Consider the following 19,369-nt stretch of genomic DNA (forward strand, 5'->3'; position numbering starts at 1 on the left):
TCTTATCCTTGTCTCATATAGTTCTCCACTTCCTCCCAAATTACCTTGCGTTTAGTGTTTTTACCTATTTGTATTTATTCACTTTATGCTTATGCTTTATATATTTTTGTACATACTTCTTGTCTCTCTCATTAGAATGTAATGCACTTAGGAATTGTTTCATTCTTTGTGCTTGCATTCAAATACCCAGCAACATGACTGGTGAGCATAGACATTTATTAAATACTGATTGATTTGTCGACATTTACCTTGAGTGCAGTACGTGGGGCAGAAGGAGAATGCTTTTTTAAGTACAATATTTATAAATGATTAATGCCAAATAATCCCATTCTGCAGGACCTGTGAGCATTTACTTTGGAGTCAAGTCCTATGTGTTGCAGTGAAGGCCCAGAGTCTCCAGGAGTTGTCCACACAGAGCAGGTACCATTTTCAAACCTGGTCTGAGCCACCCTGATGCTTTGCCTTGGTTCTAGCCAGGACATGTCCTACGGTGTCTCCTTGATCTCTAGCCCTAGACAGAGAGAAGTGATCTGCAAAAGGATGACCCTGAGGTCCCAGGTGTGAGCATTCATCTGCAGATAGAGAGGCATGAATCTGAACATACTGCCAGGCTGCTTATCATCAAAGAAAGGAGAGAGAATGCTTGGTAGGAATAAGTGGGCCATTCCATGGATGGGCACATATTTATACACCATATAAAGTTTACAAAATGCTTTACTAACTTTGTCTCATTTGAGGCTTAAAGTCACTCTGAGGTAGGCACTACAGGTATTACCCTCATTTTACACATTAGGAAACTGAGGACAGCTGACTTGTCCGCTATCAACATTGTCATTAAGTATCAGAAGTAGAATTTGAACCTAAGTGAGTCTTCCTGACTCCAGGTCCAGCTCTTTAATCCACTGAGCAATGTTACCTCTTACCATAAAAAGCACTTTGGGGGTTAAGCCTGAGGTTTCAGGAGGGAATCAGGAAAAATTTTCTGGGAAAAGTGGCATTTGAGCCAGATATTGAATGATGGTGAGGAATTCAACAGCCCGAGATAGGTGCGAGATTATTTTCTGCAGACAAACAGCAAGAGCATGGGTGGGGGCAGGACAGATCCAGGTGTGTTCAGGGAATAGTGGGCAAAATTGTACTTTGGCTGTCGGAGTGTGAAGGGGAATAGTGTGCAAAAAAGCTAGAATGGTGGACTGGAATCAGTTTGTGGAGGGCCTTGAATGCCAGCCCAGGGAGTTTCGATTTTATTATTCTCTGGAAAGCTTAGCCAACAAATACATTTTGTAAGCGACTTGTGAGTGAGTTACATTGTATTGTGCTCCCTGGCAGGTTGTGTGGCCGGAGGGGAGCTAGGTGGAACAGGTATGTGTCTGCCTCTAGCTCAAAGACCTACCACCATACCTCCTTAATCACATTAAGCCTCTGTGGCCGTGTACCATATAATCCTCTGCTCTGCTGTACAATAATTGAGTTATTGTATTCATTGTCTGCTAGAACTTTGTTGATTACGTGCAAACTTCACTTCTTTACTTTCTTCCAGCTTCCTTTTTTTTTCTTCCTCTTCTTCCCTACCCCCATCAGTGAGTACCACTTTGAGGGAAAGTATAGCTAAGTTCTAATTAGTGTGAATCTCATTAAGTGGTTGCATTATTCAAATTTGCATTGCATATTTCCATAGGGATGGAATTCATTACCATATTTTTACATAATTATAACCTCAAATAGTACAAAATACATGTGACCTCATAAATCAGAACTCAGTTGGATAGGACCTGCTGAGTTCTGGTTTTTTCATTTCCTCTCTACTATCAGTGTGTGTGTGTGTGTGTGTGTATACTAGTTGTATCTTAGACTTGTTTTCTCTATTCATCTTTCTCTGTCTTTTCATAGATCTAGGGCTAGAAGGAACCAATCTATTCATTTTACAGATAAAGAAAACCAGATCCAGGGAAATTGACTTGCCTGAGGTCATACAGGTAGTAAACTTAAAGAATGTGAGCCCAGAGCCTCTGACTCCAGGGCTCTTTGACTGTATGTTGCTGCCTCTTTGACTTACTGTCTCTCATTCGCTATCTCAGTGTGTTACTCTGTCTCTCTTTGCCCATATATATCTGTGTGTGTGAGTGTGTGTGTGTGATGCCTTTACCCTCCCTGTGTGTCTCAATGTCCCCTGCTAGTTCATTTACTTAATGCCCGATGTTTGGAGTGACTTGTTTTCTCTCCACAGTCCCCAAGAAATTCACCTGAACCTACTTTGAAGTTGACAGGTGCTCTGGGATTAGATTAGCTCTGTGTGGAATTAGGAACTTCTTCATCATATAGCTTTTTATTTTAACTCTTTTGTGAATTATTTGTATCATTACTGTCTGAAAGGAAGTTATTTTTAAAAGCAATTTCCTTCACCCTCCCAACACCTGACCCTTACTGCCCCTGCAAGGTTTGCAACTGTGAGCCAGCTCGTGAGTAGCTGAAGGTTCTTTCTATATCCTTGGACAGTATGTGGGCAACAAAATGCCCTAAGCCTTCTGGATTTGGGGGTTATTCTGATGGTAGTATAGGATTTTTTAAAATCACATTTGCCATCCTGAGAATTGGGTCTGATTGTGGTACCACCACTACTGCTCCCACCCACTTAGTAAATACCAGTAGCCCCCTATCACCTCCAGGATCAAATATAAAATCCTCTGTTTGGCTTAATAACCCAGTCCTGTGTTCCCTTCTAGTTTTTTTACATCTTGCTCCCTGACATGTACTCTTCAATCCAGTGATGGACATTCCAGGAACAAAATACTCCATCTCTTGGCTCTGGGCATTTTCTCTAGCTGTCCCCCACGTCTGGAATGACCTCTCTCATGTATGCCTACTATCCTCCCTGGATTTGTTTAAATTCCAACTAAAATCCCATCTTTGACTGGAAGCCTTTCTCAACCCCTCTTAATTCTAGTGCCCTCCTTCTGTTAATTATTTCCTTTTTGTCCTGTATATAGCTCACTTGGTCTATATTTGTTTCCATGTTGTCTACCCCATTAGATTGTGAGCTCCTTGAGGGCAGGAACTGTCTTTTGCCTCCTTTTATATTCCCAGTGCCTGGCACATAGTAGGTGCTTAATAAATGTTTATTGATTGATTAAGAGATAAATTGACATTCATTCTTTTAAACTTGAAACCAAGAGACTTAACAAGTCAGCTCTGTCTATAAGGCACATACTTTGTGTCAGACACCACCGTGCCCAGTTCTAGGAATACAAATATAAGCAGAAGAATAGACAGTCCTTGCCCTCAAGAAACTTATACTCAATGAGGAAAGACCAAGATAAAAGGAAACTGAAGAGAGGGCAGGGTGCTAGCCAAAGGCATGGTAGAGAATGTCCAGAGAGTCCAGCATGGGCCCTTTCCACTGGCAAAGGCTTTCTTTCCTTCTTTGCCTTTGTCATCACCATGTTTCTTAGAGGTTTGGTTCATTTTGAGCCAGTCAACAAGAACTTATTTCTTATCAGTTGTGTATAAGATTGTAGTAGTGGATGAAGGAGATGCAGAGTGAAAATATCACTTAGTTGTGGACACAGAATATGTGTGTGTGTGTGTGTTTCTACTAAGTGCTAAATGAATGTGATAGGCTATAAAGATCCCTATGGACGTAGCTATCATAATCTCTACTTTTTTTCCTTTACCCAAGGCTTTTGCAAACATTTTTGTAATGTTTGACTCCCCCCCTCCAAAAAAAGATGGGCTAGTCTCATATCAAAAGTGAGGGGTAACCAGTGGACAGCTCATGGGCTCCATTGGTATCTACCAAATGTCAAGACAATAAGAAGAAAGCCCCCAGTACATTTGATGAATGCCTTGTGACTTGAGGACATGGGCAATAATGAACCAGGAAGGGACATCTATTTCAGTGTTATCAGAGAGCCATTGGAGTATTGGAAATCTCCTTAGAGCAGCTAGGTGGCTCAGTGGGTAGAGCACCAGGCCTGGAGTCAGGAAGACCTGAGTTCAAATCCAGCCTAAGATGCTAGCTACGTGACCCTGGGTAAGTCATTTAACCCTGTTTGCCTCAGTTTCCTCATCTGCCAAGAAAACTCCAAATAGGGTCACAGAGAGTTGGAAAGAACAAAAGTGACTAAACAATAACAAAATCTCCTAGTCTGAGCACTGCAGGAAAGTATCCTTATGTTTGCTATCTGATCTTCCTGTTGAATTTTAAGCTCTTTGCAAGCAGGGATTATAACATACATATTTGTTTCATCCATGTCATCTAGCACAAAAATGTGTACAAGGTGATAGAATGTGGAGTTAGCAAATCCGAGCTAATTTAAATCCCAGCACTAACACGTACTAGCCATGTGCCAGTAAGAAAGCCACTTAACCCTTTTGAGCCTCAGTTCCCTGAGAACTGAGAAGAAACTGGGAATAATATTGGAAAGGTGGGGGAGGGGAAGAAAAGAAACATTCATATAACACTATATGCCAAGTGCTGTGCTAAGCACAAATATTACCTCACCACAATTCAATGAAATAGGTGGTAGTGTTTATCTTTATTTTACAGTTAAGGAAACTGAGGCAAACAAAGGTGAAGTGACTTGTTGAGGGTCTCCCAGCTAGTAAGTGTTTAAGGCTAGTTTTGAACTCGGGTCCTTCTGACTCCAAGCCTGGAAGTCTACCCAGTGTATCATCTAGCTGCTTGCAGTCTCCAGGTGGTTATAAAAAGAGTGCTTCATAAGCATTAAAGTATTCAAGAAATGAGCTACTCATAGTAGAAGGCATTCAGATATTTGTTGACTGAAAGGATTTCATCTATGATTGCGACCAGTGAATAGCAGGAGAGTTTGCAAGATCCTAGGAGCTTTTCAGATTCCATCTCTGATGCAGTTATTGTCACCTGCTGATCAGGCACATGAGAAAAGGTTGATTAGGGATGTTCCCACCCCATACCTAGCGTGCCTTGATAATGGCAAGTAACGTAGAGACATAGGAGTTCTTAGAAGACCAGCTGGCAGACACACTCCAGAAATGTGGCAGCCCACTTGCCTATGATGCCAGCAGCACACACAATTTACAAGTAAGGCAAATACTGTAATTTTGTGCTTATTAACTCTTGCCCATTTTGCCAAATACTCTCCAGCCAGACGTCTGTATTTTTCTGGGACATAACTTGCAGGCTTCCAAACTTTGTGTGAGTTACAAATATAAAGTTAAATTTACTGCCTTGGCTGGTTTTTAAATGGAATCTTCACTGCCATAATTTATCTCCTGACCTCCTGAATCTTTAACCTCTTATTTCTCCTACTCACCCTTTGCCCATCTTTAGGTGACCTGAACAAAAATGGGACAAAGAAGCCCCAGCCAGGACCACATCTACAACTCTGTGTTGGGTGTTGGGCGGGTGAGTGTGGGTGTGGCACAGGTGGTTGGATTCTGACCAGTGGCTCTCACATGGATAAAGACCCCTGGGGCTGCTAAACACAGCTATTCTTTGCCCCAACCCCCACAACAGGCCCTGTGTGCCAGTGCTTAGGCGGAGAATGCCAACTCTGTATGTATCTCCCTGTGACTGAGGATTATTTGACTTGGAGGGGAATGGCACAGGTGCAGACTCCTTCTTGCTGAACTTACCAGCTGCTCTGGGATTCTCCCTCAGTGTTCTGAGTACGCAAGGCTGCTGATCTTGGTCCTCCACTGATGATGCCACCCTAAGTCCTCAGCCATGAAAGCCAGCCACCATAACAACAACAACAAAAATAACAACCATAGTTAACATTTGTGTGTTGGCAAAGTACTTTCCATATATCATCTCATTTGAACCTCATGACAACCACATGAGGTAGGTGTGATTATTATAGCACATATGCATAAACTTGGTTCCTTTGGAACGAACTGTCCCCTGTAACATTTCACCTTATTTTTGCAGGATGATTTTAGTCAGGTCAGGTTTATATAATAAAACTTTTTATAAAATGATTCTTTATTAAAGATTTATTTTGTTTGGCAGAAGTAGGCCCAATGAATGGGTAAAAAAAAAAGTTTTAGAGGGATAGAGTTCAGAGAAAACTTTTTTACTAATCAAGGTTGACAAACAATAGAAGAGTCTTGCTCCCTGGAGGTGTTTAAGCATAAGATACATAAAAAGGCAGTTGTCTGGTTATCATCAAGCCTCTACTAATATAGGTTGTATTAGAGATACTTTAGAAGAGATTCATGTATTGGGCAAGAAGTTGGACTACATAATAAGAATCACAGTTGACATTTATATAGCATTTTAAGATCTGCAAAGTCCTGCGCATATGTTATCTTATTTTCTCCTCACAAAAACCCCAGGAGAAAGGTGATATTATTATCTCCGTTTTACAGATGAGGAAACTGAGGTTCAGAGAGATTAAGTGACTCACCTAGGGACATACAGTAAGTGTTTGAGGCAAGATTTCAACTCATATCTTCCTGAATCTAGACAGGAAGTTCTCTAGAGTCTCTTTCGACTTTGAGATTTTATGGTTACAGATGTATTTGGGTACAGCACAGGTCCAATCATAGAACCTCAGAGGAAGAGGGAACCAGAGACCATATAATAGAACCCATATCTGAACAAGTATCCCTTCTACAATAGACCTAATAAATCATGACTAGGCCTTTGCTTGAAGATTCCCAATGAGGTGAAGCCTACACGTCTCCCCAGTCAGTCATTCTACTTTTGGATAGCCTTGAGTATTAAAAAGTCTTTTCTTATGTCGAGTCTAAATGTTTCTCTTTGCAACTTGTCCCCCTTGTCCTCTTGTTTTTCCCTCTGTGGCTACATAGAACAAGTTCGGTTCTTTTTCTACATGACAGTCCTTCAAATACTCATGAGGCAGTCATCCTGTTCCAGTCCTCTCCCCACCCCCACTGTGTTCTCCTCTCCAGGCTAATCATCTTGACTTCCTTCAACCAATCTTTATAAGAAATGAGCTTGAAGTTCTTCAGTGTCCTCATTGCCCCCCTCTGCATTCTCTCCAACTTAGCAATATCCTTCCTAAAAAGAGGTGCCCAGAATTTAACACAGTATTTCAGATGTGTTCTAGCCAGGGCAGAATACAATGGAACAGTCATCTGCCTGGTCTTGAACATAGTGTCTCTCTTCATGCAGGCTAAATTTGCTTTGATTTCCTCTTTTTTAAAAAATTCACTTTTAAAATTCTGTACTTAAGTCCCCCCCCAAAAAAACTGTTTAAATATTCATAATAGAACAGAAGGGGATCATATACTAGCCATGGTGAGTCTCTATTTTGTAGAGCTTGCTTTTCTGAAGTTTATGATCAATTTGACATGTCTCATTTTCAAAACTGCCCTGCTTGTCTACGATTCCTTTTTTGACTTAACTTTCTTGGTTTCTATATCATGCTGCTGAATCATAATGAGTTTATCCACCAAACCTCAAAGATCTTCTCTAGAGGAACTGTTTGTTTTTTTTTTTTTAATTTTTTTGCCTTTTTGGAGGGCAATTGGGGTTAAGTAACTTGCCCAAGGTTACACGGCTAGTTTTTTTGTGTGAGTGTTAAGTGTCTGAGGCCGGAATTGAACTCAGGTCCTCCTGACTCTAGGGCCAGCATTTTACTCACTGCGCCACCTAACCGCCCCTAAAATAATTTTTAAATTACATTTTTTCATACCTAGATTTCACACCATATCTCTTTACCCTCACAGAGGGCTGTCCTTGTTAAAAAAAAAAAAAGGATTTGTTTTAAAGAAAGAAAATATAGGAATAGGGAGAAATGGGGTGCGCGGGAATCAGTACCACTGATTAACACTTTGAAGAAGTCTGATATTATATATAATAAGGAACTACTTTTTGCATCCTAATTGCCATTTAGTGTATTGGTCATCCCATTCCAGCTCTGTGTCTTCTGAAAATCTGAGGAGCATGTCATCTATACCTTCGTCCAAGTCTTTGCTATAAAATGATAAATAGTCCAAGGTCAAAAGACCTGGCTAGCATCCATTCATTTAACAGTTTAATAAGCACTTTCCATGTGCAAGGCTCTCTAGTTTGGGAGAGATACAAAGGTAATTAAAATATCATTTCTGCTTGCAATTAAGCAGTTAATAAACACCTAATATTTGCCAGACACTATTAAGCACTGGGGGCACAAGAGCAAAGACAATATTCAAGAGGTTAATCTTAAAATTATTTGGAAAGAAAACAATATGGATCTTATCATCTCTCTTAGAAATGTGTACCATTTAGTCTCTCTCGCCATATCAGAAGCCCTTTTAAAGGGCTACTGGTATATTTTAGATCTGAAGATCCTTAAAATTTACTCTTCTAACAGGAACTATATTAAGAAGAAAAACAAATTCTTCTTGCCCAGGGATAACATGCTATCACAGTAGCCTTGACTTTTCCTTTTCTATTTTGCTCTGTGATCAGTGGGAACAAGACTCCTTGGTTACCTCCCTCCCCCCAGAAGTGATCACATTTAAAGTAGAATTGGAGTAGTCACTGAATCCCTGAGTGAGTAAGTGGAGGGCTGTATGCACCTCTGCAAAGTCCTGAGACTGGCCCCTTTCTTAGCATTTGGCCTTTTTCTCCTGTCAAATGTGGAGCACTTCAGCTGTTCCAAACCATCCAACAGCTGTTGGATAATTTCTCCACACACTGGAGGGTCATTTGGTCTGGAAAGGGTCTCTACTAGATATTTATCAATAATTTTGAAAATATTGGAAGGCCTCCAAAGGGCCTTCCCTTTGGAGTATTTTATTGTGATATCCCTCTCTTCTGGGGGAGGAGATACTGGGGTAACAGGTCAAAAGAAGAAAAATAGTACACGATTCAGAGCTACGAGAGATATAGAGATCATCTAGTCTGTCTCCATCATTTACAGGGGATAAAACCATGACCCAGACTCCAAATCCATTGTTCTTTCCACCACTTTTGACAACTTTCATTTTTTAATTACTTTCAGCATTTTCAAAATTATTAACAATTTTTTTTCAAAATGTAAATGACATTTTCTTTAAAAGAGTTACTGCAAAAGACAAAAGCATAAAAATGACACCATGTAAATAAAAACAGTGTTATGGGGAAGGGGGAAATTTAAAAATTAAAAATCCCCCCCCAATGGCTAAAAACTTTTTTTTCAGAACAATGATGTAATTAAAAGACATAAATCACTAGAAGAGGCTCTCTTGGAAACATCTGCTTCTCTCCGTTTGGCAAGAGTCAAGCAGTGTCAGTGACTAATGGTGATTTGAGCAGACTAAGGACTCTTGTGGCTCTTATGTTCCCAAACTCCCTTTCACTAACCATCTCATCCCCCACACCCTGGTTAGAAAGTCCCTTCTTCTGCATGACTCCAAACAAGGCTCTTCGTGTTGGAACAGTTGGTTCCAGTTCAGTGGAGATGGGTTCCAGTTCAGGTAAGAGAGAAAAGCTACCGGCAGCATAAAACAGAGGAGTTCTGAACAGCCTTCATACCAGCAGCATCAAAGAAGGAGGTGCTGCTGATAAGAACCGTGACTATAAACTCAAGGCTAAAATGCCTTTGGCAGCAAAGATTTTGTTTCGCAGCCCATACTTGAGCCCCACTTCTCTCACAACATTACTTTGAAACTTCCCACAGCTTAGAAGGCTTGATTTTCCTCTTTGAACTGCAGACATCAGCGAGGGTGGGCACTGAACCTTCAGCCAATTCCATGAGTTAGCTGTTTTATTTGGGAGATTTTTTTTTTGATGGAGGGGAGGGGTAGTGGTTAGAGGGCATTTGGTTAAGGGTTTGGGGGCTAGTTCTTTTTTTTTGATTTCTATACAATTAAACTGTGAAATCCCTAGTAAAGTACCCATCTTTTCTTGTGCACCTTTTAAGAAAGAGACCAAAATTAGCTGGAATGGTAAATGGGTGGTCTAGGCTCAACACATCACTAAGCAAATGGTTCATTTTTTTGTGACTTGAGCCAGCAGTAGGCAATATACAGTAGAATTCAGTGAGGATCTGCACTCGTTGTTGGAGAGTTGGACTGGAATAAACACCTTGCCAAATGAAATGCCCTGGAGCAAATGTGTGTGTAGTGGGGAGGAGATGAGCAGAGCAGTGTAGAGATGATAAAAGGTTTATTATCACCGTCATCATGAAAACTATTTTGGCACCTCGAGTTTTACAAAGTGATATGTGTGTATGTTTGTGTATTTATGTGTGTGTGTATATATATATATATATATATATATATATATATATATATATATATCTGTGTATATTTTGATCCTCACAGCATTCCTGTAAGGTAGATGCTATTCTTAAACTAATTTTACAGATGATGTAACTGAGTTGGGCCTAGGTTAAGTGACTTGCCCAGGGTCACAAAATTGTTGAGTATCTGAGAAGGAATTCAAACTCATGTCTTCCTGACTGTCTGGTTCTTGTATCCACTATGACACATTAGCTGTTCAGTATCTGTAGTTCTTAACCCTGGTCAGAGTTTATACTAATAAAATTTTACATGTTTTATATAAGAAAACTGTGAAATAGGTTTTTGGGTTCTAATATAAGGAGAGTGAAAGGGGACATTGTGGGGGTGGGGGAAAGAAGGGGCAGGGTTTTCAGCTCATCAAAAGGAAGAATTTAGTAGCACTGTAGATTTTAGAGCTGAAAGAGACCTTAGCACAGCATCTAATTACCCCAGTTTACAGATGAGAAAACTTAGTTCTAGAAAGGTTAAGTGACTTGCTTAAAGTCACATAGGTGATAAGTAGCAGAGTCAGGTTTCAAATCCGTATCTTCAGAGTCCAAATCTGCAGCTCTTTTCGTTACATAACACTGCCTATTAATTAGTGTTGTTGACAAACAGAGCTTCATGAAGTAGTGAATTTCTTGTCACCATATGTCTTCAGACTGGGTTTGGGTGACCACTTGCTGGAATGATGTAGCTAGAATAGGGTAAAATATAGAGGCTTCTTTTTTGACAAATTAATTTAATCTCCTTAATCCTAGAACCATTGAGTTAACAAGCCATAAAAATGACAACTGCATCACTGATGTTTAAATGAGTTATTTGAGCTCAGCAAATAAAAAGGGCAATGTATTTCAGTTTTAATGAATGGAGCATATATTATTGAAGTTATATTTATGTACCTTTCCTATTCTTTGGGTCATAACGACACATTTTCTTCGTGTTTGGCTCTTGTATAAGACTCAGTACAGGGTCTTCCTCATGGGTTCCTAACAAATACTTCCATTCCAATCCAACCAGCATCTGCTAAGCATCTCTGTGCAAGGTGTTGTGCTCACCACTGGAGAATCAAAGCCCAAGCCAGTCCCTGGCTTTAAGTACTTACATTCTACTGATGTATATTGTATCATACAAGTAATGTAATAATTTGAGGAAGGGGAAAGAGAAACAGGGCGGGGGAAAGGGAGGAAAGAAGAAGGGAGGGGAAGATAGGGGCAGGGAGGAAGGAAAGGAGAGAAACAGAGACTATATAGACTTAACCTTGATGGAAGCTAGAGATTTTAAATGTCAGAGATGAGGAAAGAGTACATTCGGGGCATGATGGAGATACAAAGGCACAGAGATGGAGGACAGAGTGCCGAGTTTAGGGAACAGAAAGTAGGTCAATTAGACTAGAACACTGAGTGCATGAAGGTAATAGTTGTAGAATGAATGAAACTCCATCAATGTGTGAATGGGTTCATGTTTCTTCTGTCTAAAGTTACAGTTCCTGTAACTTAAGGCAATGAAAAACCTGTGAATTGTAACTAGGTTCTTCCTTGCTTACCTATGTTCTATAATCTAGTCTGGAGGGAGGAGTCTGAGTGTCCCCCATTCAGCCAAAGGGAGGGTTATCAACTTTCTCACTCTTTGTGTGACCTAGAGTGGTAATAATGATAGTTATATATCACTTTAAGGTTTATGAAGTACTTTACATAGATTATCTCTGCTCCACACTTTGACTCCTTGAGGCAGATATTATTTTTATTATTATACTCATTTTACATATAAGAAAACTGAGGTACAGAGAAGTAATTTACTCGGGGGGTCATTGAGCTAATGAGTATCTTGAGCAGGATTTGAATTTAAGTCTTCTCATATCCAAATGTAGCCCTCTATCCAGCTTTCTAGGCTTCAGTTTCCTCATCTAGGAAATGAAGAAGTGAATGATCTCATTGGTTTCTTCCTGTTCTAAATCCATGACTCTATGTAGGAAAGAATGGAAATTATTTAGTCAGTTTTCTATAACTGTTGAGTTTCAGCATGAGGTCTGTTGCACTGATCCCAACGTCTGGTTTGAAAATACCCAACGGCATTTCCAGTTGACTCAAAAGGTGTCTTGAAATTCCACAAATGAGTTTTAATCCATTGTAATTTTTAAAATAAATATTTGCCTTATATGTAGTGCTTTCAGGAACTGGTAAGAATGTCCCCAAATCAGATTGAAAGAAAACTACTACTTCAGCAAGATTGGAACTCTCACTGAGCCAGCCTAATGTTTTGTTTATGAGAACTCTCAGAAACTTTCTGATTTCACTGATTTTTTTTCCTTCCCCATTTTGGTCCTTCAATAAGGAAAAACTATAGGCATCATGTTTACTGAATTCAGCCATGGACTTGGGATACCATAAGGCTTGGGCTCCTGTGTTACCTCAGACATTGCTATGTGTCCCTCTTGTGTCTATCTTCTGAGAGAAATGCAAATCATTCTCTCAGCTTCCGTTTCCTCACCTGTTAAATGAGGGGGTTGGACTCTGTGACCTCTGAGGTCCTTTCTGGCTCTACATATGTAATCCTATGGCTCTTTCCTCGCTGGGTTTCTGCTTTTTACTTAGTCCCTCTTTTCCTTTCATTTCATAGCAGGTCATCCAAACAGTAACATGAAGGGATTTATATTACAGTATGATCATGCATGTCCATATCTGATCCTAAGCTGTGAGCTCTAGGCAGAGCCCTGTCTCATTCATCTTTTGTGTCTCCCAGCGCCTCACATAGACTCCTGCTTAATAAAGGAATGTCTAGGGTCAGCTAGGTGGCTCAGTGAATAGGACATTGGCCCTGGAATCTGGAGGACCTGAGTTCAAATCCTACCTCAGACACTTAACACTTACTAGCTATGTGACCTTGGGTGAGTCACTTAATCCAAATTGCCCTGCTTTCCCCCCTCCAAAAAGCAAAAAAAAAAAAGTCTACTGGATGTTATTCATGGATATAGCTATCATATATGTGTATATATATATTTGTTTATAGTATGTATATGTGTGTGTATATATAGGTATGTATGTGTATCACAGATATAGAACTGGAAGGGACTTTAGAGGTAAGTTAATTCAACCTCTTCATTTTACAGGTAAAGAAAGTGGCCCAGAAATGACTTGAGGTCACACAGGTAGTAAGCAGCAAAACTGGTATTTGGACCCAGTTGTTCAATATTTTTCCACAGAACCATGAGAATAATGATGGGTTGGTTGATAATAATGATAACAATAGTTAGCATTTATGTAGCATTTTAAAGTTTGCAAAGCACTTTGCAAACATCATCTCATTTTATCCTTGTAACAATCCTGGGAGGTAAGCATTATTCTTATCTCCATTTTACAGATAAGGAGAATGAGGCACAGAAAGTTTAAGTGACTTTCCTAGGGTCACACAGCCAATAAATGTCTAAAAGTAGATTTAAACTCAGGACTTCTTCACTCCAAGTCCAGTGCTCTTGGAGTGTTCAGGGAAGACTAACTAGTACCTCTGGTGTGAGGATTTGCCAAGCCCTTCTCAGGGCTGCTTCTCTACCTTTGGTGTCTACCTGGCACTCAAGTTTCCCTGTTGCTCCAAGAAAGTGCAGCACACACAGCAGCCAGTTTACCCCCAATAAACTGTCTCAGCAAACAGGCTAAACTAGGTTGAGGGTAACCGTCAGACCTCAGACCCATCAGTGAGTTAGGGGATGCCTACTCCAAGCATATGAAGACTTCCACTGGTGGAATGGGCGGATGAGATCAGTTTCTTGCAGCAGCCCTGAAGCTGAAGCAGGCTTGTGGGGTGCTTAAAGCTTGGTCAGACATCAGAGGTCATCCACTGCATCCCAGGCCACTGCATCTTGATTTGTGTCTTGCCACTGAACTTTGCTGCCTCTGAAAAGAGAGAGTGAGGCTAATGACTTTGGGCAGCTCTCCCTCACTTAAATCCACTTCACACACTAGTCAAGACATCACCCCATGCTGTCATTGGTCCTCTTTGAATATGAAGGACAAAACACCACCTGGCTGACTCATGATAACAAGAATATTTTATGCTTTAAAATCATTTTTTCTAGGTGTTATGCTTTATGTTTCCATAAGTTTTGCAAAGCACTTTACTTGTATTAATTTATCTAATTTTTATAGTGATTCTTTTAGGCAGTTGGTGCAAGTATTAATCCTATTTTGCAGAGATAGAAGCCGAGGCTCAGGTAGAAATGATTTGCCAAAAGATCTCACAGCTAATAAATTTCAAAGTCAGAACTAGAACCTAAATCCCTTTAATCTAAGTCTATTGCCCCTTCCCCTATATCCTGTTGCCTCTGATTGGTTCCTTTGTGAATGTCTCATCTCCCCAACTAGACTGTACTTTCCATAAGAATGCATAGTGCCTATCATGGTGCTGGGTACAAGTACTATAAGGATAACGGTGGGACAGCTAGGTGGCGCAGTGAATAGAACACACTGGCCCTGGAGTCAGGAGGACCTGAGTTCAAATGTGGCCTCAGACACTTGATACACTTGCTAGCTGTGTGACCTTGGGCAAGTCACTTAACCCCAATTGTCCTGCCTTCCTCCCTCCAAAAAAAATAAAGTACAACAGTTGGCTTTCTTGATTATAGCCAACAAGCACAATAGAGGGTCAGACATGGCAGATCATTGTGTCTTGGAGCAGTTAAATAAAGCGTCTTTGAGGAAGTGGGCTTTGAAAGAGCCAGAAGAGGAGAGGAGGAGAGTCTGGGCTCAAATACCTACTAGTCATGTGACCCTGTGCAAATCACTTAACTTCTGCCTCAGTTTCTTTTTGGTGTAATATGGGAACAATAGCACCTACATTCAGGGGTTATTGTAAGGATTAAATGAGATAATGATTGCAAAGGGCTTAGCACAATGTCTGGCATGTACTAAGAGCTATGTAAATGTTAGCTATTATCAGCTATTATTGTTAACCTTTCCCCAGTGCTTTAAAAAAATGACCCTCCACGTATATTTTAGAGCCATTTTTTTCTATTTTTATGAATAAATGAAAAAACATTTGCTAAGTGCTTACTATGTGTCAGACATTGTGCCTAATATTGAGAATACAAATACAAAAAGTGAGACATTCTCTGCCTTCAAGGTTACCTTCTAATATTAACTTATCTAACAGTTCTCTTAAGTAGTTGGTACAAGTATTAATCCTCTTTTGTTGAGGGAGAAACTTAGGCTTAGCTTCTAATAGGGGAAAACAATAGATGTAGGGGAGTGGTAACCAGGGAAGTAACATCACAGGGATGATGATTTGATCTATAGGGTAGAGTCATTTGACAACCTTTTCCAGGAACAGGGTGGTATTTGCAAGTGATAGAGGGGTAAAGGATATATGGATATCAAGATGGCCTTGGTGGCTACCTGCATGGGATGGGAAGTACGGCCTAGTTTGGTGATCTAGAGAAGGCTTCCACTGAGAAATATATTCGATGACATTCTCTCTTTTTTTTTTTTTAAGCAATCGGGGTTAAGCAACTTGCTCAAGGTTACACAGCCAGTTATTTCTGGGTGTGGTGCTGAGTATCCGAGCCCAGATTTGATCCAGGTCATCCCGACACTGGAGCCAGTGCTCTTACTCGCTGAGCCACCTGGCCGCCCCTAAGCAATTGGGGTTAAGTAACTTGCTCAAGGTTACATGGCCAGGTGTTTCTGGGTGGGTGCTAAGTGTCTGAGCCCGGGATTCGATCTCCAGGTCTTCTCAACACTGGAGCCGGTGCTCTTACTCGCTGTGCTACCTGGCCTCTCCGACATTCTCTTTCTATAGAAAGGACAGCATCCTCCGTTCTCAACCAACAAACATTTTACTGTGTTCACAATATTATGCTTGGTGTTAAGGAAGTCGTAAACCTCAATCCCTGCCCTTCTGGGGTTTATGTCCAGCAGGGGATCCACATACCAATACAGATGATTATAATATGCAGCCTTACATTATGAAGGCATTAGAAAGTTACAAAACAGAGTTTTGTGTGAGGTCTGAAGAAGAAGGTCATTATCAGGGGCAGGGGAAAGAGAAAGGGAGACCAGGAAAGTCTTCTTCATTCTTTCATTGCTGTTTCCAACCAGCAATTTATTATTGCATGTGGACATTTTGTAAGTGGGAGGAGACTTGAAATTTCAAGCGTTGTTCTGCAGCCACCTTCTGTCCAGGTTTCTGCTTTCCATTCAAAACTGGTAGGTTTGAATTTCATGCCACTTTGGAGGGTGATCGGAGTGTGTTCCATCTAAAGTCCTTTTAATCCACAGTCACTGACGCGCCATCTGCTACCTTTATACTACTGAATGGGCTTGTGCTTATCTCTGAGCACTGAGCTGTCCACAGCTGAGTTAGCTGAACAGTATGTTCAGAAGTAAAAGTAAAGGAAAGCTGCCTGGGCTCTAGCTTGGACTCTCCATATGCTTTTGATCCATTCACATCAGTGGGAGCCTTTGAAGTATCCCAGCCTTGCCCCCCTTCTCCCCCCTTCCCCTCCCACCTCCCCCCCAGCTGTCATCCCCTGGTCCCCTTCCCCACTGCTTCTCTGGAACACTGCTCTCCAGTCTCATAGTCAGGCTGTCCTCTTAATGCTATAGCCCCTGGGGATGGGGGTGATGACAAGCCTGATACACACTGCAAGCTGCTTGGTGGGCCTGCCCAGAGAAAATGAGTGCAGGGACCTTTGAATTCATTCTTTCTTCTCGGCTTCTGTTGCACCCAAGCCTAAAACAGCTCAGGATCTGTGGGTATTTGTGATGATGCAGAACAGATTGTTAGGCCCTCAGAGTCTACATGAGGATAGAATCTGCCTTCTGCCACTTAAGAAATTCAGATATTCCCCCTTGACCAGTGGCAGCTCAAAAGGGACTTCTGTGTTTTCAGACGTCTTTCAGACCTTTTCAAAGGTTTTCTCTCTCCCACCCCTTTTGAGAAGAACAAATCCTGCTTCTTCTACAAATGATGATAACAGAGGGAGGAAAAAGCTTTCCCAAAACTTTTGGAGAACCTGGCTTTCTACCTTAAGGCACAACAGGAAACAAAGGCTTCCTGGTGATACCCATTACAAATCACCCTGTCTGCCTATAATAAAGTGGATTCTTATATATGTAAGAATCACAGAATGTTAGAGCTGCAAGGGGCCTCAGAGATTACCTAGTTCAAGCCTCTCATTTTACAAACAAGGGTAGTGAGGCCCAGAGAGATGAAGTGGTCTGACCCTTGGGACAGCCCCTTCTTGCATATCCTCCTACCCCCAAAAAAATGTGCCCCACATTTAATATGCATCTTGATCAAAAAGAAAGGATAGCTCACAAACCTTTTCTAGCCTGTTTACTTTTACTAATTAGCTAGAGAATGCTGTTAGTTTAAAACAAAGGCCTTGAGTAGGAAAAGTAACAATAGAACATTTCTCTCCAATAAACTAGAGATTCTCCCATCGATACCCACACACAATCAATGAGAAAAGCAGACACATCTGAAAAAAATTTGTGTGGAGGGGCCAGCTGATGTTGATGATGCCCCAGGACCTTCTGGTAGTGTCCAAGCACTGCTTTACTCGCTGGGCCTGCTTTCTCACGCTCTTGAGTGATATGTAATCACATTTAGATGGTTCATTTCTAGACTTATAGTCACTAGCAGACGTTTCTTCCCGAGGCATGTGATCAATGAATGTTTTTCTTCCTCTAATTTTAGTTTTAGTTGGAATCCTCAACTGAACTGCAGCCCCTTCCCTCAAAAGAGGCAGTATTGTTTCTGTTATCTCCTTTCAGCTTAGAGCCCAAGGGCTTAATCTTCAGACCCGTTAGTGAGAGAGGAAGGCCTTTTTGCACACACCTGGTTGTCAGATTAGAGGAAGACCCTTTAGCTGCCATTTTTCTACAAGGAGAAGAATCAGTCAGTTCCCAGAATCTTAGCTGTGTGCTGCTTCTCATACTCTGAGGGGCAAAGATCTTTTAGGACAGACTTGTCGAGCATTTGGTCACAGGTTCCTTGCCTGTGACTGCTGGCCACTGAACCAGATTAAAATGTAATTAGGAAATGTTTAACAAAATAAATAAAAATACAATAAAAGACAAGTTGTGTTAAATTGTGGTTCTCTAAGTCAGGGTGCCTGCCTATGTTTATTTGAGTTTGACAGCAGTATTTTAGAGCATGGAATAATCAGCTATCAAGTGTAGGGTCCATAGGCCTTTAAGTTGCTTCAACCTTTACTACATGAGGGACTGAATTCTGTCCTTTGTTCCAGGCAATGAATTGACATAGGGTTAGAAATTCCTTGTAGTTAAATTCCTAAAAGTTAATGCTTTAGCCCTTTACAAGGATCCTCTGCCTTCAAATCTCAATTTTTGGAAGGAGGAAAAGGCTCTGCCAAATACACACCACAAGATGTGAGTGGGTCTCAGGTAATGTGTATCTCCTGTAGCCTCAAAATCCTCTGGGCCTCCTACTCAAAGAAGGGGAGACAGCAATAATAACGGCCAAAAAACCTGAAACAGTGGTGAGAAGTTATAGCCTTCCAGCTCAATCAATCCTCTGTTCTAAATTCCTATCCGTATTATCTACGTAGCACCTCAGAGCACCTCAACTCACAAATGAATCCCATAAACAAGGTTATTCTAGGTTCAGTGTACTTTGTGCATTCATATCTACTTAAAAGCATCCCTCACAAGCTGATATATTTACATTTACGAGATGGTCAAAGGACACAATTCCAATCAAAGGCATTTAATGAGGTTGCATAGTAAGAAAAGTGGCAATAAGACATTTCCCTCATTCATAAACTTGGGACATATTCTCCCACATAAAAATATAGTAGGAAAAGTAGACTACATAGGAAATATCAATGATGGGGACAGACACGTAGGGAAAGTGTGGTGGGGTTACACACATGATCTCATTTCTGATCACGCTTACTCAGCATCACTCTGTTGATCCCAGGTCACTGCCAATCTTTAGCTGATGTGTTTTCTCTTCTTCATGGATGACCTGACATTGTTTTGTAAGCTTAAAGACCCAAACTTTGTGTAAGCTTAAAGACAGCTCTTTTTAGAAAGAGGCAGAGATCTCATACCTAGTCAAGGTAGATCTGTCTCATTCATTAGACAGGAAGAACCCTCAGCTACTTTTCTCCCTTAAAAGAATGTTAAGGGAGAAAAGTAGCTGGGGGGAGGGGGAG

The 19,369-nt window shown here is 40.9% G+C and overlaps 1 protein-coding gene and 1 long non-coding RNA gene across 5 annotated transcripts in view; one reads left to right on the forward strand and one right to left on the reverse strand.

The window, feature by feature from the left end:
* Positions 1 to 19,369, forward strand: part of EYA2 (EYA transcriptional coactivator and phosphatase 2) — a 252,360-nt gene that overhangs the window by 69,426 nt on the left and 163,565 nt on the right. Inside the window, exon 2 of one of the 4 annotated variants that reach the window (XM_069072333.1) lies at positions 337 to 420. The exons of the other annotated variants lie outside the window; for them this stretch is intronic. The gene's annotated coding sequence lies outside the window, so the exon portion shown is untranslated. The remainder of the gene's footprint in view (positions 1 to 336; positions 421 to 19,369) is intronic. 4 annotated transcript variants of the gene reach the window in all.
* LOC138149373 (uncharacterized) overlaps positions 11,879 to 19,369 on the reverse strand; it is a 42,655-nt gene continuing 35,164 nt past the window's right edge. Inside the window, exons 2-3 of the long non-coding RNA XR_011165296.1 lie at positions 13,906 to 14,084; positions 11,879 to 12,158 (exon numbers count right to left, since the gene is read on the reverse strand). This is a non-coding gene — a long non-coding RNA (uncharacterized lncRNA). The remainder of the gene's footprint in view (positions 12,159 to 13,905; positions 14,085 to 19,369) is intronic.

This window comes from Petaurus breviceps, unplaced genomic scaffold, assembly GCF_028583685.1.
Source record: "Petaurus breviceps papuanus isolate PSGF00001 unplaced genomic scaffold, PetGlider_PUasm1.0 90847, whole genome shotgun sequence".
Classification (NCBI taxonomy): domain Eukaryota; kingdom Metazoa; phylum Chordata; class Mammalia; order Diprotodontia; family Petauridae; genus Petaurus; species Petaurus breviceps.